General features: G+C 33.3%; 1 long non-coding RNA gene across 1 annotated transcript; it reads right to left on the bottom strand.

Moving 5' to 3' along the window:
- Positions 1-16804: 16804 nt before the first annotated feature.
- On the bottom strand, positions 16805-19802 carry LOC107819061 (uncharacterized). The gene is made up of 2 exons (XR_001655609.2): positions 19059-19802; positions 16805-17091 (listed from the first exon to the last, which is right to left on the bottom strand). It is a non-coding gene; the product is annotated as an uncharacterized LOC107819061 (long non-coding RNA).
- Positions 19803-20092: the final 290 nt, after the last annotated feature.

The raw sequence follows: 20092 nt of genomic DNA, 5'->3' as shown, positions 1-20092 counted from the left end.
TTAATTCTTAAATAATTAATTAAATTAACTTTGTCAAAAAATTAATCTCATCGATTATTTTCCAAATCCAAATCCGAATCCGAAACAGAAGCCGAGCCGAGCGACGACGACGACGCGAGGCTTTATTCTCTTCAACTCCTTTTAAGAGCTCTAAGAAGTGATCCTATATTTATATACACAAGTGTAGTTGTCCTTCACCAATGATGGACAAAGTTCATTTGATAAAGCTCACTTGATTCAAATTTTCCAAATTTTTCATTTCCCTCCATTTTATTTCTTACCATTTCCCAATTCACACTTCTAGTCTTTAAAGCCCAATGGCTTAAAGTCCAACAAATACTAATATTTTTTTGGTTGTTTATTCTATCTTTAATTTGGTTATCTAACGTTATTAATTACTTGTATTAGATTAGTCCTCATATCCTTAAAACCGCGTATACATTCAATTGTTAGCCATTTTTAAGGGTAAACAAAGATAAATAAGTAACAAAGGTGTATATAAAAGATGTATGTAATGTATACATTGAGTGCAAACACCATGTGTGGAAAACTTGTTTTCCAACAACTACTAGCATTTAGCTGTTCTTTTCATACGAAAAAGAATTGAACAAAAATATCCCAACCTAAAACGGGACAATGCCAGCAATCAGTGATGGAGTTCGAGGCTTTCAAAATTATGGCCCCATGTATTATGGTGGAGTTCAAAAATCAACTAGATGTAAAATTCCAGCACTGTATGCTGAAGTTCAGAATATTTAAAGGTAAAACTCCAATATCGTATTCAGAATTTCAGAACTTTTAAAGGTGAAACTCAAATTCGGAACCTTTAGGTGAAACTTTAGAATTTTAAAAAACCTTTCTTTGTTAATCGGCCTTCTGTCGAGTAAATTTCATGGGTGATCGTCCAACTTTGAGCTTACAATTCAAAAGTCACTATTTTTTCTTTGGTTACATTAAAATCATTTTACTTTCCTCTACTATCACTTGAAAAAACTTTGATCAATTTTGTAAAATAATCCACTTGAAATGTGACATAAAATGACAAAAGTGATTCTTAACTTTGAAAGTAAGTTCAAAATGGAGCCTTAAATAGTAACTTTCGTGTAATAAACGCAAAGATAAATTACCAACAATGAAATTTACTCGCCTTCTTTCTCTGCCTTTTTTCTCGAGTGAATACCCTAAAAAAATCCTGAACTATAATATTTTTGTTAGTTACATACTTAAACTATCCGGTATTCCCAAAATCCATTTTAACTATATCCTACTATATATTGAAAATTCCCTCGTCGATTTTTTAATGAAACATGTAAGGTAACTCGCCAAAAGACACGTAGAAGATAAATTTATACATAAAAAATAAAAAAGAAGAAGCCCCAATTGGCGATTTCTAATGAATAACTACTGTTACCCTCTTCTAAAAAAATTAATCTTTGTATCTTTCCCTCTATTTTCTTTGTATTCTAGCCTTCTTCTTATTTATTTTTTATCTTTCTTCTTCTTTTATTCTTATGTGTTTCATCTGAATTTTTTTTCCTTCTCTTGTTTCTTATACAATTATCTTTCTTTTTCATTTAAGTCTTCTTCTTTCAACAAAACCCTAATTTTTTTAATCCCAAATCTCGTATAAAAATAAATTTCTCGGTGAAAATGAAGGTTAACGGAAAAAATTCAATGTTTAATCGAAGTTTAATGGTAGAAATCACGATTGAGACATGGTGTAACCATTATCTGAGGAGATAGAAGAGATTTTTTTTTAACAAATGACCATGTGGTTATCTTGTCATTCTCTTTCTTTGATTTTTTAACCCCCAGACATTTACCCGTTTAATTATGTTTTTATTATTGGTTAAAATTTTTAATTAAATTGAAATATCAGATTAGGTTGAGTAAATAGAAAGGTGTATCATACTCAACTAGAAATCAACAAGGATTTTTTAATATATAGGTGTATATAATTAGGGATTTCGGGGACATCGGATAATTTAAATAAATAACTGAAAAAAACGTGATAGTTTAAGGGGTTTAAGGTATTCACTCTTTTCTCTTTTGTATAAGGGGGTTTAAGGTATTCACTCTCCATGTGGATTAATATTGGCAAGGTCAGAGAAGGAGTCGTTACAAGGCCTGGCATGGTCTATGCTGATTATATTATCAAGGCTAGAGAAAGAGTCACTACTCCGTGTGGTATTTATAAAAAGGACAATCCGATACACTAAGTACCGTTATATACAGGGTCCAAAAAATATTCCTTCCAAGATGAAACAACCAGAAGCTTTGTATAAAAAATCACCATGAAATCACCACTTAAAAACTTGGAGTTTGTACTAGTAATGATTCAGAAATCAGGAATCCTTTGTAGAGTTTATACAAGTTCAAAAAATTAGGAACCGTTCTTGGATTTTGAACTAGTAAAGGTTCAAAAATCAAGAATTGTTCCTGCAATTTATACTAGTAATGTTTTAAACACCAGAAATCCTTGGTGCGGTTGGACCCCACGAATTGTTCATGGAATTCCACTCGTCAAAACTTCAAACTCTAGTACCAATTGTTGGAGTTGTGTTTCGTGTTGTTGGAGGCAAACACGTCAATTTAGTTAGATCAATGACTACTTTGTTAATGCATTTGAAAAGATGTCTAATAACGGGTCCAAAATGTGGCTAACTCAGCTAGTTTTTGCATTTGCGTCGCACTATGCCCATTAAAGAGGAAAATTTCCTACCAAGATTTTTGGGATTCTTACGCCCCTGAAATGATAGCCGATAAAATGATAGAAAATTATATTGTATATGTTATAAATAGAATTCTATTTATGGTGAATATCCATATTTAGAGAGATTATAGGGTTTATTACTTGGTGGCTAAGTCAACTTCTCCCTATAAATAGAGGGTTCTATTCCATTGTAAATCATTCCAAAATTTAATAAGAATTTCCTCTCTCTTTTTCTCTGCAATACTCTTCTTCTTTTATTGTTTCATAACACGTTATCAGCACGAGACTCTAACCAATTGAGTAGAAGCTTTGGATTGAGCATAATGATTGTCAATTGTTCTATGAACTTCCTTCATGATTAAATTTTGAATTTAAGGTAAGTATTTTACTTTTCTCTTTCAAATTCTTGACATTCTATAATTTGATTTTAAATACAAGCAAAGACGATAAATTTTGATTGCAACTCTAATGAAATTTGAAAGAATTATAACCACCCAAAATGGTAAAATTTCTATGTCTTGCCATGATCAAATTCATGTATGATTGTGCGCAAAGAATTGAAAATCCATCCCATTGAATTTGCTCCATTCTCATTCCCTTTAGAGAATGTGATAGCAGTATGTGATAAGTCTGAAAGAAGACAAAATTATTACTATGAATGTATCAATGGATGTGAACGTGGCAATAGACGAAATTATAATCGTCATCATTGTGGTAATGAGAACAATAAGGATACTCAAAATAATCCTTCACTTTGTGAAAATAATAGTTGTCATTGATTTGACATGAGATTTTGTAAAGCACATATAGATAATTATGGTCCATTCATGATGTGAATGTGATAACATATGATTTATGAATACATATTCATTATTGGAAGAACATAAACGTGCTAGTGGTAGTGAATATACCACACTCACCTCTAGAGGGAGGTTTGAGATGAAATAAGAAAATAATGTCATCATTATGGCATGAATGATCACTAGTCATGTACCTATTGTACGCAAAATAATCTGGTAATGTGATTATTAAAGGACAACAGTGATGCAAGGAACTGATCTTGCATATAATTTTGACAATTACCATAATGGTATAACTTCCTTCTTCAAAAAAATATTTACCATATGGATGTTTATGAATAAGTGGTACTATAAAATTAATTGAGAACTCTGCAATAACCAACTATACTATTTTGGAGAAACACAATTGATTACCAATAAGGTATAGTGTTGTAGTAAGTCTCAAAGAAACTTATTCAGTTTCTAAAGTATACGCAAAAGCGGTTGATTATATTGAGACTATAAATAAAGGAAAGATTTAATATCTTCTATTACTACAATTTGTAGCGGGATAATATGTATGTGAAAAGCTACCCGCTTTATTCTCCAATTTGTACTACATAAATAAAAGAATGTCACAATAAAGTGGATGTTTATTGTTATAAAAACTCATATCATAATAAACTTGGAGTTTATTGATAATGCACATGTCATGTGTAAATCTGAAGTTTATCAATATTAATAATTTATTCAGTTGGCATAATTGGTTTAGCCATATTAATTTAAGTATGATGTGCAAAAATAAAAGAGAATCTACATGGGTAAATATTAAAGAACTAGAAAGTTCTTTACGAATTCTCTTATATTGTTTGTTCTCATTAATTGATAGACCAACTAAAATTGGGATTGAATCCCATGAATGCTGGAAATATAAAAGGTGAATATGGGCTCATTCACATGTCATGTATACCACATAAGATGCATCTATGAGATGGTTACATGTGCAATTATTATTAACCCGCATAATGGTGTTTGCGAGGTAACTTGCTCAATAATTTGATTTAGAGCATAATTTCTAGATTTTTTATTCAAGATTCATCTTGATAAGTTGGTTTATATCAAAGTTGGTTTAGCAAAATAATTTATTGAGTCCCTCCACTTAATAGCTAAACAATTGCTTATAAGAACAAAGCTATATATATATATATATATATATATATATATATATATATATATATATATATATATATATCAGTTTGATATATGTTATATACAATAATTTCATCTTATTATTATTGATGTGCGATGTATATTTTGATTAACATCATGACACACAAAAATGGGCTTTCAAAGTTGAGGAAGCAAGTTAGTTTTTCTAACATGAGGGGGAGACATGATAAACATTTGAGAAAAAGTTACTTGGAATTGATTATCATTTGTATATCTAGATCCTCAAATACGATAATATGAACTTGAAGTTCATAAAAGATAATTCATCTGCAATATATTGCAAAGTATGCTAGACGCATTTGCTGACCCAAAGAAAGTAACTATATTCTCATTGCAAATGCTCCTATTAAGTCATAGAAAGACAAAGTCTATGGTACGCTTAAACCATATAGACAAATCGGTTTCAAATAAAACTTCTTGATAAAGAAGATGAGCAAATGATCAAACTGATCATAACAAGGAGGCAAGTGATCTAGAAGACACATGACATAATACTTCATAAAATCTCATGAAAGATTCAGGTACCTGAAAATATGAATGAAGAGATCTCTATGTTATGTCTTTATGAAAAAATGTTAGAATCGATATAAAATGTTCGTTGATGACATCTATCATAGCACTAAGTATAAATGAGGATCTTAAGTCTATCGAATATAGACACAAAAAATTTGGCCAAATAGAAGAGACGCAATTCGAATAGAATTGGTTTCATATGAAAGACAAGTATTTGGATCTGCAGTTCAAACACTTGAAAGTATAAAGTCAATGGTGTGTGCAATCAGTTTCCGATATCTTATATGTCTAGCATGACATGAAAACTTGATATGCATCTAAAGTCTCTTTAAATGGCTTATTTGACTATACTTATATGACAATCCCCAAAGGATTTAAACTGCTTAAAGCATATATAATTCTTGATCTTGAAGTACTACTTCCTCAGTGCAATTTGTGCACAAATGTATCTTGTTATAACTATAAGCATGATAATGTGATAGCGAGAATACCTCTATGGAGATATTGAAGAGTCATTCCACGATATTTATGAAGACATTATATATGTATCACGAATGATGATTTCAAGGTGCAAAATATTCATTCAAGTTAATATGGCTGATTTATTTATCAAATCTCTACCAACGATCTCTTGAAGATGGTGCACAAGATTGGAATGTGAAGACTCAAGGATGTAAATTGATGCTCTCATCGGGGGAGTTAATGCGTGTTGCACTCTTTTTCCCTTACAAGGTTTTGTCGCACTGGGTTTTCTTTGAAAGGTTTTTAACGAGGCAACCAAAAGGCGTATTATTAGAGATGTGTACTCTTTTTCCTTTTCTAGAAATTTTTTTCCCATTGAGTTTTATTTTAGTTAAGGTTTTAACGAGGCACATTACTTATCGAGTAAACATTCAAGGGGGAATGTTATAAATAGAATTCTATTTACGGTGAATGTCCATATTTTGAGAGATTCTAGGGTATATTATTTGGTGGCTAAGTCAACATCTCCCTATAAATAGAGGGTTCTATTCCATTGTAAATCGTCCCAAAATTCAATAAGAATTTCCTCTCTTTTTCTCTGCAATACTCTTCTTCTTTTATTGTTTCATAACAGTATATCTTTTGTATATTTAATTAGCAGCTGTCATTTTTTTTTTATCGACCGACTACATATGTGAAAACCCCAAGATTTCTCAAAGCTCAAACCTTATATCTTTAATTAAGGATTAAATTTTATCCGTCTTATTACAATCTTTGACGGAATGAATCTATCGGCTATAGCCATCCACGGGGTATTTTAAAAAAATATCAAAATCGACTGCGAATATATCAAAGGGAACCCTACTTTTGTGTGATATACTATCTTCCACGTCAAGTGTAAGAAATGGGTAATAAAGTAGTGAAGGAGAAAGAAAGGAACAAAAATGTAAACTGGCATTGATTGATAGTATGAAAGCGAAAGCTAGCTTTAGAATCATATGCTGTGGGTTATCCCACTTAATTTTCTTTCGTTTTCTCTATGAATTTAAAAAATATGATGAGAACTCATTCCTCCAAGTTTTCTAATTTCTATGCACAAAAAATCTAATATTATGACAAAATAGTAGAAGAAATTTTTAGCATGTTTGGCTAGGCGCGTCAAAAATTAATTTATTTTGAAATGTATTTTTCTAAAAGTACTTTTTAAAAATTATATTTTTAGCAAGAAAATTGTGTTTGACTAATTAAATTAAAAAATATTTTTGAGCAGCAATTTGTGTTTGTCCAAATTTTTAAAAGGTATTTCCAAGTATATTTTTCGCAAATATATTATTTAAAAAAGTGTTTCTAGGAAAAATTACTTCTTTTTTGCTTCTCAAATATTGTTTCTGCTTCCACAGTTCTACTAATAAATAACTACTTATTCCCTTTTAAATGCTTAATCAAAACATCTTTATTTTGGAAATAGCACTTGTGGCCAAAAAAATAGTTTTCACCAAAAAAAAAAACTTAGCCAAATATACTGCTCCCCCGTTCCAGTTTATATGTGAACATATTTCCTATTTGATCCGTTCTTAAAAGAGTGATCCCTTTCTAAATTTGGAAATAATTTAGCTTAAACTTTCAATTCTACCTTTAATGAGAAGCTTTTACAGCCACACAAATATTCTGGACCCTTTTTGTCTTGTTTAGGACCACAAATTTCAAAAGTCTTTATTTTTTCTTAAACTTGTAGCCGGTCAAACAGGTTCACGTTAATTAGAATGAAGTGAGTATATAATTAGTGTAGAGTATGTGAAAATTAATAGCCGTCCAGTTTCCTATACAAAAAGGGATAAGTAGAGTAGATAAAGTGAAGCATCTCATGAGATAGTTCAGTAGTCACGAGTACATAATTTGAAATAGAATATCACGAGTTCAAGACGAATGTATACTGCAGTTGACATTGACGTATGCGAACCACTGATTACCTTTCAAACTCTCTAGTTAAATGATTTAAATTATAATTATTAATACTATAGAGAGCAGTCCGGTGCATTAAGTTCCCGCTATGTTAAGGATTTGAGAAAGGATCGGACCACAAAGTCTATTGTATGCAGCCTGACCCTGCATTAATAGTATTAAGATCTTTTATATTAATATTATTAAATTTTAATTTGTAATAGTAGATTATTTAATCTTTATCATAAAGATTTACCTAAATCTGTAATTATCTTAGAAGTACCACTAAGGTTATGGTGGGATTGAATTGAATCCCTAACCCTTAACTAGAGTTTAAGGATCGCAGAACGGAAATATTCAAGTAGGGAATGCTTTCTTCTTTAATAAATTTTATGCTGTACAAAACCGGATTAATTAGGATCCCTATATGGATACTCAACACGGAATATCAAGCGGAAAACCAAAAAAAAAATTATACATATGTCCCAATAATATCGATTAATATTTTTTTACGTTGTCAGTGAACATGTACTTAAAACTCATAGTTTAAAAAAAATTATATTCAGAGAAGAGTAATGGGAATTGAGATCTTCTCCTATATATTCTGTGTGGAAAAAGAAACGATAAAGTTAGGCATAAAGTTCCAAACATCTTTTTTGTAGAGTTTCTTTGTCTTTGATTTTGACAAGCAGACAAGTTAGTTAAACTTGAAGAAAATATCATAACATGGGCTGCTGCATAAGATCTGACTCAGAAAATCAGTAGCCCCATAAAATTAGTCATTCTTTTTTAATAAGGAAATTTCAAAATTGACTAATACTTAACATTATGGTGATAGAAAATAGACAATTCTAGAATCAATAATTGACTATAGATAAGGCTTTCCCTTTTTATGCGTAATTTTCCGGTACATAGAACACTCAACATTGATTTGATTAATTTGGATCTACACATCGTAATGTCACGTCCTTGGTCTTGAATTCAGAACACGTGCGGCACTTGACAACTCGTTTACAATCTTGAACAACATGCTCATGTTCTTGATATGTCAAGTCAGTCTTACTACCCTCAAGATCGCTAAGGAAATGTTAGAACATAGAAAAATTGCCCAAGGAAACTTTTGTATTAGAGAGAACTTGATTATTTTTCTTGTAGAGTTACAAATGAAAATCCCCTATTTATACTAATCTCCTAGGGGCTAGTATGTAAATATTAATTGTTACAAGTCCTTAATATTTACAAGTAATTCCCTTCTCTAGAATATTCTGTATAGTTAGAATCTTCTAAGGACTTTTCTAGCAATTCTATAGGGTTCTAAGGTCTTCCATGAGAAATCTCTGTATTTTTCTAGAACCTTCCCACATGTGCTAGTCTATTTCATATGTAAACATTTCATATATCAAAAATATACGTCAAGTGGCACCTATGTGGCATGATGATGTGGCAGGTCATGACACTCTCCCCCACCCAATTTTGTGCCACCCTCGGCAAAAAGCATCGCACGTGCATGCGCACCTCGCCTTTGGCGTCGCCGGAGATCTTTGTCCATTAGCCATGATGTCTTATGGAGCGGTTCGCCTTCCCATGTCACAAGGCACTAGTCATCTTTCTTCTTGCCCCGTTTGTACTTTGGACGGCTAGCAATGATGGCCTCAATCCTCCGTCCATTGGATGTCTCTCTTTGCTCTTGGCTGAATCTCCCCATGACTCGACCAAGTCTAGCAGCTTCTCAAGCATCGGGTCCATGCTTCCACTCCCTATTTGGCTGCCCTCTGTGGTCCCAGCCTTGTTGGAAAACTTTACCCCTCTGTTTGGTGCATCGTCTAAGTCTGATAGTGTGTCATCACTATGTAACTCGCTAACCTCTTCAACTATGTCCGCCCAACTTTTCTTGTTTATGCCATGCTCCATTTGCATGGCGCCAAGATAGGCTTTGGAATCCCCTACTTTTGGCTTAGATTCCAAGCGCATCTCCCAATGCAGGCAGTCCTGTATCACGCTTGTGTGCCTGAGCAAAGTTCCCCATTATTATTGCAAGCTTCGCCAACTCTGGGCATTCATGTCATGCCCCAAAACCGTGGAACGCGACCGGCGCTCAACCGAGTAAACCCGACTGAGCAAGCCTGTTAGATTTCATTCTACCCAAACTAGTTCATGAATAAAGAGGGGATGTTACCCCATTAATCAAAAGACTAAGCAATTTTCCATTAGCAACCTTCCTTTCATTTTCATTAACGACTTCATTCATAGTTTTCAAAATATTACAAGTTTACAGATTTAATGAGAATCATGCTTATCAAATACCAACATTTCTAGTTTTGACTCCCAACATCAATTATCACCCACAAGCAGTCTACGGAGCCTCTAAGTACAACTGAAGAGTAATAAGGAAATGCCGGCAACAAGGCTCCGGCTATACCTCAAAATATGATAATGGAGTGAATAAAAGATACATGACATGTCCCCGGGATGAATTAGGGCTCACTAAATCTACTGGGAAGAGAACGCCGCTAACACTGATCGATGTCGCCTGCTATGGAACCACCTGTATCATTTAAAGATACAGCGCCCCCGACAAAAGGGATGTTAGTGTCGTCGAATAGCACTAGTATGAATAGCTAAAAGTCCTCTTCCAAAATAGAATAACCATATAAGCAAGGAAAGCATGGAAACAGTAAGTCAAAATCAACAATATCCAAACATTCAATTTGAAACATGTAAGTCTTCTATATTATGAAAATAATATACAATTTTTGGTTGGCAGATCATTAGCACTGATATGAGTTATACCACCATCTTTGTTAGCACGGAGTCCGATCACGACCCGATCGGCTAGGTTGTCCCCTTGGAGACATGCACCACAATCACAATTTTCAGTTTTAAATTTCTAGTTTTTGATTCCCAGCACAGTACCACCATGTGTGTGGCATGGCGTCCGATCACGGCCCGATCGGCTAGGCCTCCTTCCCACATATGCCATGTGGGTTGGCTTTACCAATTTACAAATGTTACCAAGTTCATCCCAATGAAGGGGAATAACCACGATCCACCCCTACACCGGCACGTGTAGTTTCAGGTGTGAGCCTTATGACCCACCTTTCCTCGGTTTCGCTAATGATACTCCCAAAATTATTTTTGATTTGATATTGCACACAATTGTAGTATAAATACAATTATACAAACATAGCATAAATACAATTATACTCACCTCGATATCTTCCACATTTTATAGTTCTTTATTAATATTCTCAATCTCTTTTAATGACAATATTTCTTTGGGCCTTTGGGCCTTTCACAAGATTCATCTTTTTCATGGCACGAAGGCCGCATTTGGTTTTCCACATTTTTATTTCCTTTATTTCCAAGGATCACCAACCAATAGCAATGTATCGAATATTCCGAAAATTATATATTTTCGAGTTTATTAGTAATAGAAACTTCAAACACAAAGGATTTTTCCCAAAGAGGGACATGTCAACCAACAATTGAAATACACATTGAAGTTATAAGCAAGCAATCACCTCGATTATCCTTGAATTACTCCTTTCCCGTCATAACAAATGTACAATTTCAACATCGGAATGTGTAAGGACTCGCATTACATGGAAAGTATTTATAAGGCAAAGCATTATCTAATACAGCCACTCATGGGCATAAATCGGGTACAAGGCCTTTAGGCCATTCTATTTTCGAAGTTGGTTTATAATAGTTGGGTCGAGCTTATTACATGATTTGTTTTACATTTTCTCATTTCATGGGCGTCGCTAGCCATAATTATAACTTAAGTTCTTGGCACGTTGGCCATATTATATTTCTCCAATTCATTAGATTCATTTACAAACATCTTTATAGTTTATCAACAACTAGACACATTCAATCAAGACATTTAGTACACAGAATAGCAACTAGGAGCATTGAGCAGATCGAATTCTTCTCACCCAGTTAGTATACTAACCTTCATTTAAAATGTGACTCAAGGCCATACATTTTAGTAAACAAACCATACTTAAGCTTAGGAAAACAATATGGAATTCACTTTCGAGAGAGAATGTTTAGCCTACATACCTCGATTGAGCTTTCCTTAAATTCTACTATACTCTGGGACTCTTAGCAATGTCAATCTATTTGGAACATGACAAATCGAACCATAAATTAGAGAGGTGATCATAGTTCTAGCTCATCTGAGCATATTTTTAAACACTAAATGTGCATTATGCTTTTAAGACCTTTTTGTGAAAGATCCTACCACCCCTCATCCCAACCTTAGCTCACGACCTCACCAAATACTTTAAGAACTCATGCATGTAAGATATCCACTCTCATCCTCATGATTATCTTCTAATGGTCCATTCTAGTTATATCTAGTAATCAAGAGCTTGGGTTATAGAACCTTACATCTTAGGAAGAAGACATAGGTGTCTTTCTTGACAAATCTTCAAGGTTTAAATAGGATCTTAGGAGAAATGTTGATGAAGAACCCTTTTCTCCCTCTAAGACCCCCTCTCTCTCTAAATGCATTAGAAAATAGGCCTAAAATAAAGGGTAGCATATAATATATCGATATGGGGTCGGGTCAGAAATTAGAAATTTGGAGCCCCGATACAGATCACTGTTATGGGGCCCGCAAAGCGGTCACACAATTGAAGCTCAGAATTGGGAGATCTCGGGTTGGATCTTCGGCAGGTATGCGATCCGCAGCTGTTCTGCGGTCGCATAATGCGCCACAGAACCTCCCATCGCAAAACCTAAAGAATGATTATGCGGCAACTATGCGGCCTGCAAACCTATTATGCGATCACATAAATGGGTCGCATAGCTGGCCTCAAATATGCAAGTTTCTGCCTCATTTTGCGGCCGCATAATGGGCCGCAGAAACGCGCTCTTCTGAAAAATATTTTTCCTTAACTTTTTAATGCACAGATCAATCCAAAAAGTTCGAACAAAGAATTTTACAAATTTCTAACACATATTCCTAACTTGGCACTACGAAATTTCAGATTTTTGGGTAAATATTTTACGGGGCATTACAATTCACTTTCCCGATGTGATCCTTTACGAAAGTAGAACCCTCCTTAGGCACGTATTCACTACCGTTTTACGGCCCCTTGCCGTTTCTTTTGGACCCCTATCCATTATGGGACGACCCATTTCCATTGCCCTTGTATACATCGGGTATGCATTTCCCGTTGTCCTTGCCATGATCTCTCATACCTCTCTCGGCGTTGCCTTCTTTGGACTTGGCAGGCTCCATCTTGAAGTCAATGAGCGACTCGGCTACCCTATGGCCTCGTCCACGTGGATACTTGATGCCTTTTTAACTCCTGTGTTGCCCAATTTTGCAACCCATCCATGAAGTAGAAGACGGAATCTTCCTGGGACATTTACATGATTTGCAGCATTAAGGTAGTGAACTCACGTACATACTCCCGAATTGTGGCCGTCTGTCGGAGCTCCCTTAATTTCTGCCTAGCCTCATACACCACATTCATCGGGTAGAATTGTTTTTTCAACTCCCTCTTGAACTTTTCCCACGTCTTAATCTTGCATAGCCCCTTTTTCCATGTTGGCACACTTACGATGCCACCCCAGCACGACACCTCGGTCAAATACATTGAGGCGTTGCGCACCTTAACAACATCGTCATCTTCCTTGACTATCTCAAAGTACTTGTCCATCCTCCAAAGTAAGTCGTCCACCTCGTGTGCGTCCCGTGAACCGCCATAGTCCTTTCGCTTAGGGACCTTCACATTTATCCCTTTTGCAAGTACTATGCCCTTGGTAATTCCGGCCATGATTCCCTACAAAGCTTCCTTCTAGCAATCTCTTGTATTTGTTCTAACATTCCTTTAGTCATAACCTTTGCTCTGATACCATGTTGTCACGTCCTTAGTCTTGAACTAAGCACACATGTGGCACTTGACAACTGGCTCACGATCTTGAACAACTTGCTCACGTTCTTGCTATGCCAAGTCAGTCATACTACACTCAAGATTGCTAAGAAAATGTTAGAACACAGGAGAATTGCCAAAGGAAGCTTTTATATTAGAGAGAACTTGATTGTTTTTCTTGAAGAGTTACAAATGAATGTCCCTTATTTATACTAATCTCCTAGGAGCTAGTATATAAATATTAGTTGTTACAGTCCTTAATATTTACAAGAGTCCCTTCTCTAGAATATTCTACATAGTTAGAATCTTCTAAGAATTTTCCTAGCAATTATATAGAGTTCTAAGGTCTTCCATGAGAAATCTCCGTATTTTTCTAGAACCTTCCTACATGTGCTAGTCTATTTCATATGTAAGTTTTTCATATATCAAAAATATATTGCAAATGGCACCTACATAGTATGATGATGTGGTGGGTCATGATAGTAAGGCTCGTAAAAAAGGAAGTTTTGTCTATTAAAAGTTTCTTCATTCCCAGAATTTAGATTCGAGACTTTTATCTAAAGGTAGAGTTTTTATAAACCATATATAATTTTTTGACAGTGTTTTTATCAAATTATTGAATACAAGATATGTGTCTTGTTACAACAATCACGTTTTAATTGTTTGTGTATGATGATACAAAAGGACAAGAAAAGTCCCGCAATATTTTGCATCATTTGGAATTGTTTTGGTTAGAAGTGAAACAAGAAGTGACGAGCGCACTTATTTTCCATTTTGATCTATTTTTTTCTTACCTGTTTACATCAAGTTTTTTCTTATTTATATTTCCCCTTTTTATTATGCTTTTTGTTGAATAGCGTTTTCAAAGATTGAAAGATTGATTAATTCAAAGCAAAAATTTATTCATATATGGTGTTTCTATAAATTAAAAAAAAAACAGTCTGGTGCAATAAGCTTCCGTTATGTATGGGGTTCGGAAAAGTCAGACTATAAAAGTCTATTGTACGCAATCTTAAGAGGCTATTTTCAGGGTTCAAATCCGTAATCTTTTGATTACATGACAATAACTTTAGTAGTCACGTCAACACTTCTCGTCTAAAGTGATATGAATTCCGACTTTACTTATTAATAATTAAAAAAAACAAGAGAACCGTGCTGATTTCAAGGATTTGCAGAGCACTTGTTCTGTCAAAATGTAACTTTACTCAGATGTTGCAATTATCGAGAACCTCATCCTGATGTGTTTTTGTTCTTTTACATAGTTTCAGTTTGTTTTACATAAAGTGCTCCGTCCGTTTTAGGGCCCGTTTGGACTTAAAAAAAATTCACTTTTTTTTGCAAGAAAAGCTTACTATTTCTTTTTTGGACTAGTGTTTGAGGATAAAATTTTTGATTTTTACTTGAAGCTGAATTTTAAAATATTTTAAAAAATTTAAAAACTCCTAAAAATTATTTTTTAAAATTTTCATTTTAAATCACTCATAAAAAAATCAAAAATACCTCCAAATTATATTCATGTCCAAACACAATTCTAATTTTCAAATATTATTTTTTATTTTTTTCGGAATTTCGTAATTCTTATGTCCAAACGCCCGCTTAATTTATCTGATTCGGTATGGAGTTTAGTATAGAAAAAAATACTTTTAAACTTATATTTAAAATAAAAATGAGAAGTTTAAATTTAAATTAATTTTAAATATATAAATATATTTTTTTTAATATAAACTAAAAAGAAAATGCATCACAAAAATTGAGACACAGAAAGTGATAAAAGGATATGGAAAAAATTTACCCGCACCGGATGTTTACACCAAATCAATAGATACATGACATATGTCTTACATACGGACTTCAATCATTTAACCATGGTAAATCATATGCATTCTCATCTAATTCAATTAATTAACCATAGTGAGTTAATATAGTTTGGTGAGGTAAGTATTTACCGAAGGATATTAGCATGGTTAATCCTATATTTGATTGACCAAAACAAATAAGGAAACAGTTCGACATATATAACCCTCTATAATATCTTAATTATATCTTTCCACGTCCTTTCACGCGTGAGCTAATTTTTTTCCCTCGACCAATTTTTTTTTTTTTTTTTTTTTTTGGCAAAATACCTTAAAATTCCCTAAACTTGACATGAATTATTAGTTACAACCTTAAACTATTTGTGGTCTTAATTACCTCCCTCAACTTGGCCTTTTGAGAGTCATTACCCCTGGATGCTAATGTGGCAAAGAGTATAGGTGCACTCACCTGCCACGTGGATTTTTCTGTATATACGGTATTTTTTTGAAAAATAAAATATATTTTACCTTTTTAAGTATGTTACGTTTTTAGATAAACTTTTTCTAATACAATTTATAATAAAATTTGGATAGAACTACATTATTTAGGCTAAATTTTTTTATTTGGCTAAAAATAATAAAGTTTTAGATAATCTTTTTTTGAATTTGATCTGAAAATAAAGATTTATACAATTGAAATAAAATAGTTAAGGCATCTAAAAAGTTATAAAAAAATATAGTTTGAAATTAATTATTTTGGCTATAAATTTTATATAGCTCTAAATTATGGTGCTCTAAAAATATATATATATTTTACACATTTTACCTGAAAAAGTAAAAATAGACAGTTAAAATAAATAGTCATTGCATCAAAAGAAGAAATAAAAAGAGTGTACACAATTGCAAGAAATAAAACGAATCACTTGCATTATATACTCTTTTTATTTCTTCTTTTGATGTAGTGAAGAACTATGTATTTTTTATAACTTTTTAGATGCCTTGACTATTTAGTCAATTGTATAGATCTTTATTTTCAGGTCAAACTCAAAAAAAGATTAACTAAAACTTTATTATTTTTAGCCAAATAAAAAAATTTAGTCTAAATAATGTAGTTCTATCCAAGTTTTATTGTAAATTGTATTCTAACAAAATTATCTAAAAACGTAACATACTTAAAAAGGTAAAAATATATTTTATTTTTCAAAAAAAAGAGAGCACATATACAGAAAAATCCACGTGGCAGGCGACCACACTCTTTGTCACATCAGCATCCAAGGGGGTAATAGCTCTCAAAAGGCCAAGTTGAGGGGGTAATTAAGATCACGAATAGTTTAAGGTTGTAACTAATAATGCGTGTCAAGTTTAGGGGGATTTAAGCTATTTTGTCTTTTCTTTTTTAAAAAAACGTCTTTGCCTACTCTTACATCTCTTTTTAAAAAATTTATCCGTTCGACATGAGTTTTTTTTAATAGTTTTAATTAACTATATCAAATTACCACTTAATATATGAAAAAATTACAAAAAAATACACATGACTTTAGATCATAATAAAAAATGGCCCATGTTTTAAAATTTTACCTAACCTAGCCCATATTGTACATATTTTGAAAGCACTAGCAAATTCAAAGTCTGTAATCTTACAACCATTGCTTCTAAAAGTTATGGAATTAAATCTGTGTTCTCACAACCTTTGCTTCCACTCTCTCTTCTTCTCACATCTTCTACATATGCTTCAAGGTGCCGTATATTTTCTGCTTCTCCTCTTGTGTCACCTGGTTGCAATGTAAGAAAATTGAAGAGTAGAAATCCACCATTAAAGACCATTCAAAGCTTTGCTTTCGAAAATGGGTTTTTTTGAGTTTGTTAGTTGTTTGGATTGGGTGTTGTTCAAATTGATTGAAAATATCAAAAGGAGTTCAAAATTTAAATTTGAAGTGATTTGGAGTAGATTCGAGCAAGATTTGAGTTAAATTTCAGAAAAGACGCAAGGAAGAAGACGAAGTCAATTTTTTGTATAATTATGTATAATCTTGTATAATAGTGTATATGAGTGTATAAATACATCTTATACACTATTATACACTTTTATACACATTTATACAAGCACATGTAGACGAATTTTTTTCACGATTTGCACTCGCAATTCTTGTTCAAAACTAGTCCAAATCTCCATTAAATGACTTCAAATTTTATATACAACCTCCTTATACTATTTCTAACAAGTCTAAACAACATCCACTCCAAATTTCTCACAAAATCAAATTCGGAGTTTAAACCCGCATATTTAAGCTTGTTAAAAATCTAATTTTCACCACCCAAATGGATTTGGTTTGTTGAACTAATATTTGAGCCACAGTTACTGATTTAAAAATTCATATAAAAGCTTGAGAATCTTTTTTCAAAATTAAATAGTAATTTTGAGAACCTATTGGAGTTGGATGTTAAATCTTAGCATATTATTTTCGGGCTGCCACACCTCCTTTTTATCTACCCCTCGGAAGGAGTATAATGGAGTTTTTTCCAAATTAAGTGACAATTGAAACGGGATTATTTATTTATTAAATTCAGAGTCGCCACTTGAGATAATTTTATGGTGTCCCAAGTCACCAGTTCAAATCCCGAATTGAGGAAAAGATTGACTCTGTTTTACAGTCCGCGAACACAAAAATATGGGTAAGGAATTCTGTTAACCCGGGAGAATGTGTTAGGCATTTTCGGATTCCGTGGTTCTAGCACGGTCGCTTAATTGTTATAATTGGCCTATTATCTGATTTTAATACATGTTTTAACATATGGTTCAATTTTAACTTTATAACCGCTTTTATTAAAATATTTTTTTGGAAGATTCAACGTCATCTAAAATGCATCTTGGACCACGTCACATAAATGCACCCGCGGTCCACGACACATTTTATCTAACGTTGTTGAGATTTGGATTTGGGTCACATGAATGCACACCCAAGTTTAGGAAGGTAATTTTTAAAATAGCGCGCCTAAAGCAACTATGCACTTACAAGTTTGCGAGGGCCATGGAAGATTCAACTAATGGTGCATCTCGATTTCTAAAGAGTTAAAATTAATTATCTGAGGGCCATGAATTATAGATTTTTGTTTGGCATGGCACGCCTCAATTTATTTTAAAAGAAAGTATTCAACTAAAGCCAACCACGGATGTTCATAATATTTCCTTTCTAAACTAACTCGAGATTATTTCAAGGCCAAGAGTTATGGAATTATTATAAGGAAGCATGAAATAGATTAATTAGTCATGGAATGGTGGGCTAACTATATGTGTTTGAGCAAAATTGGGCCAGCATATGCATGAATGTGGACAGGGACGTCCTTATTCTTTTGGGCTTATAGCATCAATTACAGCTTAACCTTACTCACGAAACAAAATTATTCCTTTAGCCCAATAAACTAATTGTTCAAGGACTTGACTCAACAGACAACGGTCCCTTTCAAATTCTTATAGGCAATTAATACTAACAAATCTAACGAAAGTGAATTGTAACCATGAGGGATAAAATCAAAACTGTAGACAAAGAAAAAATTACGACGTCATTCATCAATATATGAACAAATATAATCTAAAGAAATCACAAAAATAATGAAATCTAATTATAAATAAAGGATGTCAAAAGCAGAACATCTTATGCTTAATCAAAATTCAGATATTATTCCAACTAAAAAAAAGTATTTTTTGAAATAAAGAACAAGGAAAGGATAGAGAATGAACCTTAAAATTGAAACTGAACCTTGATTAATCAATAATTTTGACAAGAGAAAATAAACAAGACCATGGAAAAACACCTCGCTTGGAACTCACGACGACGAACTTCGAACAAGACCTTTCGAAATACCATTTGAACCCGGCTGGAAAAAGAAATTGTTGGCATGGTGGTGTAGGCTGATTTACACTGATCTTTTGGAGTTTTGGCGAGAGATTAGAGACTAATTTTAAGACTATTTGCAGTTGGATTTTGGGGTTAAAGCTATGACTTTTCACAACTGAAACGGCTAAGAGATGGGTGGTGTCGAAGAATGGGGTTGAATTATTCACGGTCTTTGGTTCTGCGTTTTTTGTTTGAAGAAGAAGTTGTTGCCTCTTTTTGTCTAAGTCTGAGGCGTTAGTCTCTTCTCTTAGGTTAGCTCCTTTTTTTGGCTGATCTCTTCTCAAAATGAAAGAAGATGGCTGATTTTCCTTCGATTTTCTTTTTAGAGAAATGGCGGATCCTGGGGTCTTTTCCGTGTAGGTCTATGCAGGAATTAGGTACTATTATATAGGGTAGAGATTAGGTTTGGGGTATAGGCCTAAGAATTATGGGCCTGGTAATTGTCACACCTCCTTTTTCCGCCCCCGCGAGGGTACAAAGGAGTTTTTTCCGATTAAAGGACAATCGAAACAGGATTTATTTATTTATTTCAGAGTCGCCACTTGGGAGATTTAGGGTGTCCCAAGTCACCAATTTTAATCCCGAATCGAGGAAAAGAATGAATCTGTATTACAGTCCGCGTACCAGAAATTCGGATAAGGAATTCTGTTAACCCGGGAGAAGGTGTTAGGCATTCCCGAGTTCCGTGGTTCTAGCACAGTCGCTCAACTGTTGTAATGGCTAAAATATCTGATTTTAATACATGTTCAAAAAAAACTATAGTGCAATTTTAACTTTTAACCGCTTTTATTGTTATTATTATATTTTAAAGAGTGTGAACATCGTTTAAAAACATGTCTTTGGATTGCGTTACATAAAATGCATCCACGATCCGGAA

This window comes from Nicotiana tabacum, chromosome 20, assembly GCF_000715075.1.
Source record: "Nicotiana tabacum cultivar K326 chromosome 20, ASM71507v2, whole genome shotgun sequence".
Taxonomy (NCBI): Eukaryota; Viridiplantae; Streptophyta; class Magnoliopsida; order Solanales; family Solanaceae; genus Nicotiana; species Nicotiana tabacum.
The sequence above is the reverse complement of the archived record's forward strand: the minus strand, read 5'-3'. Positions and strand labels throughout refer to the sequence as shown.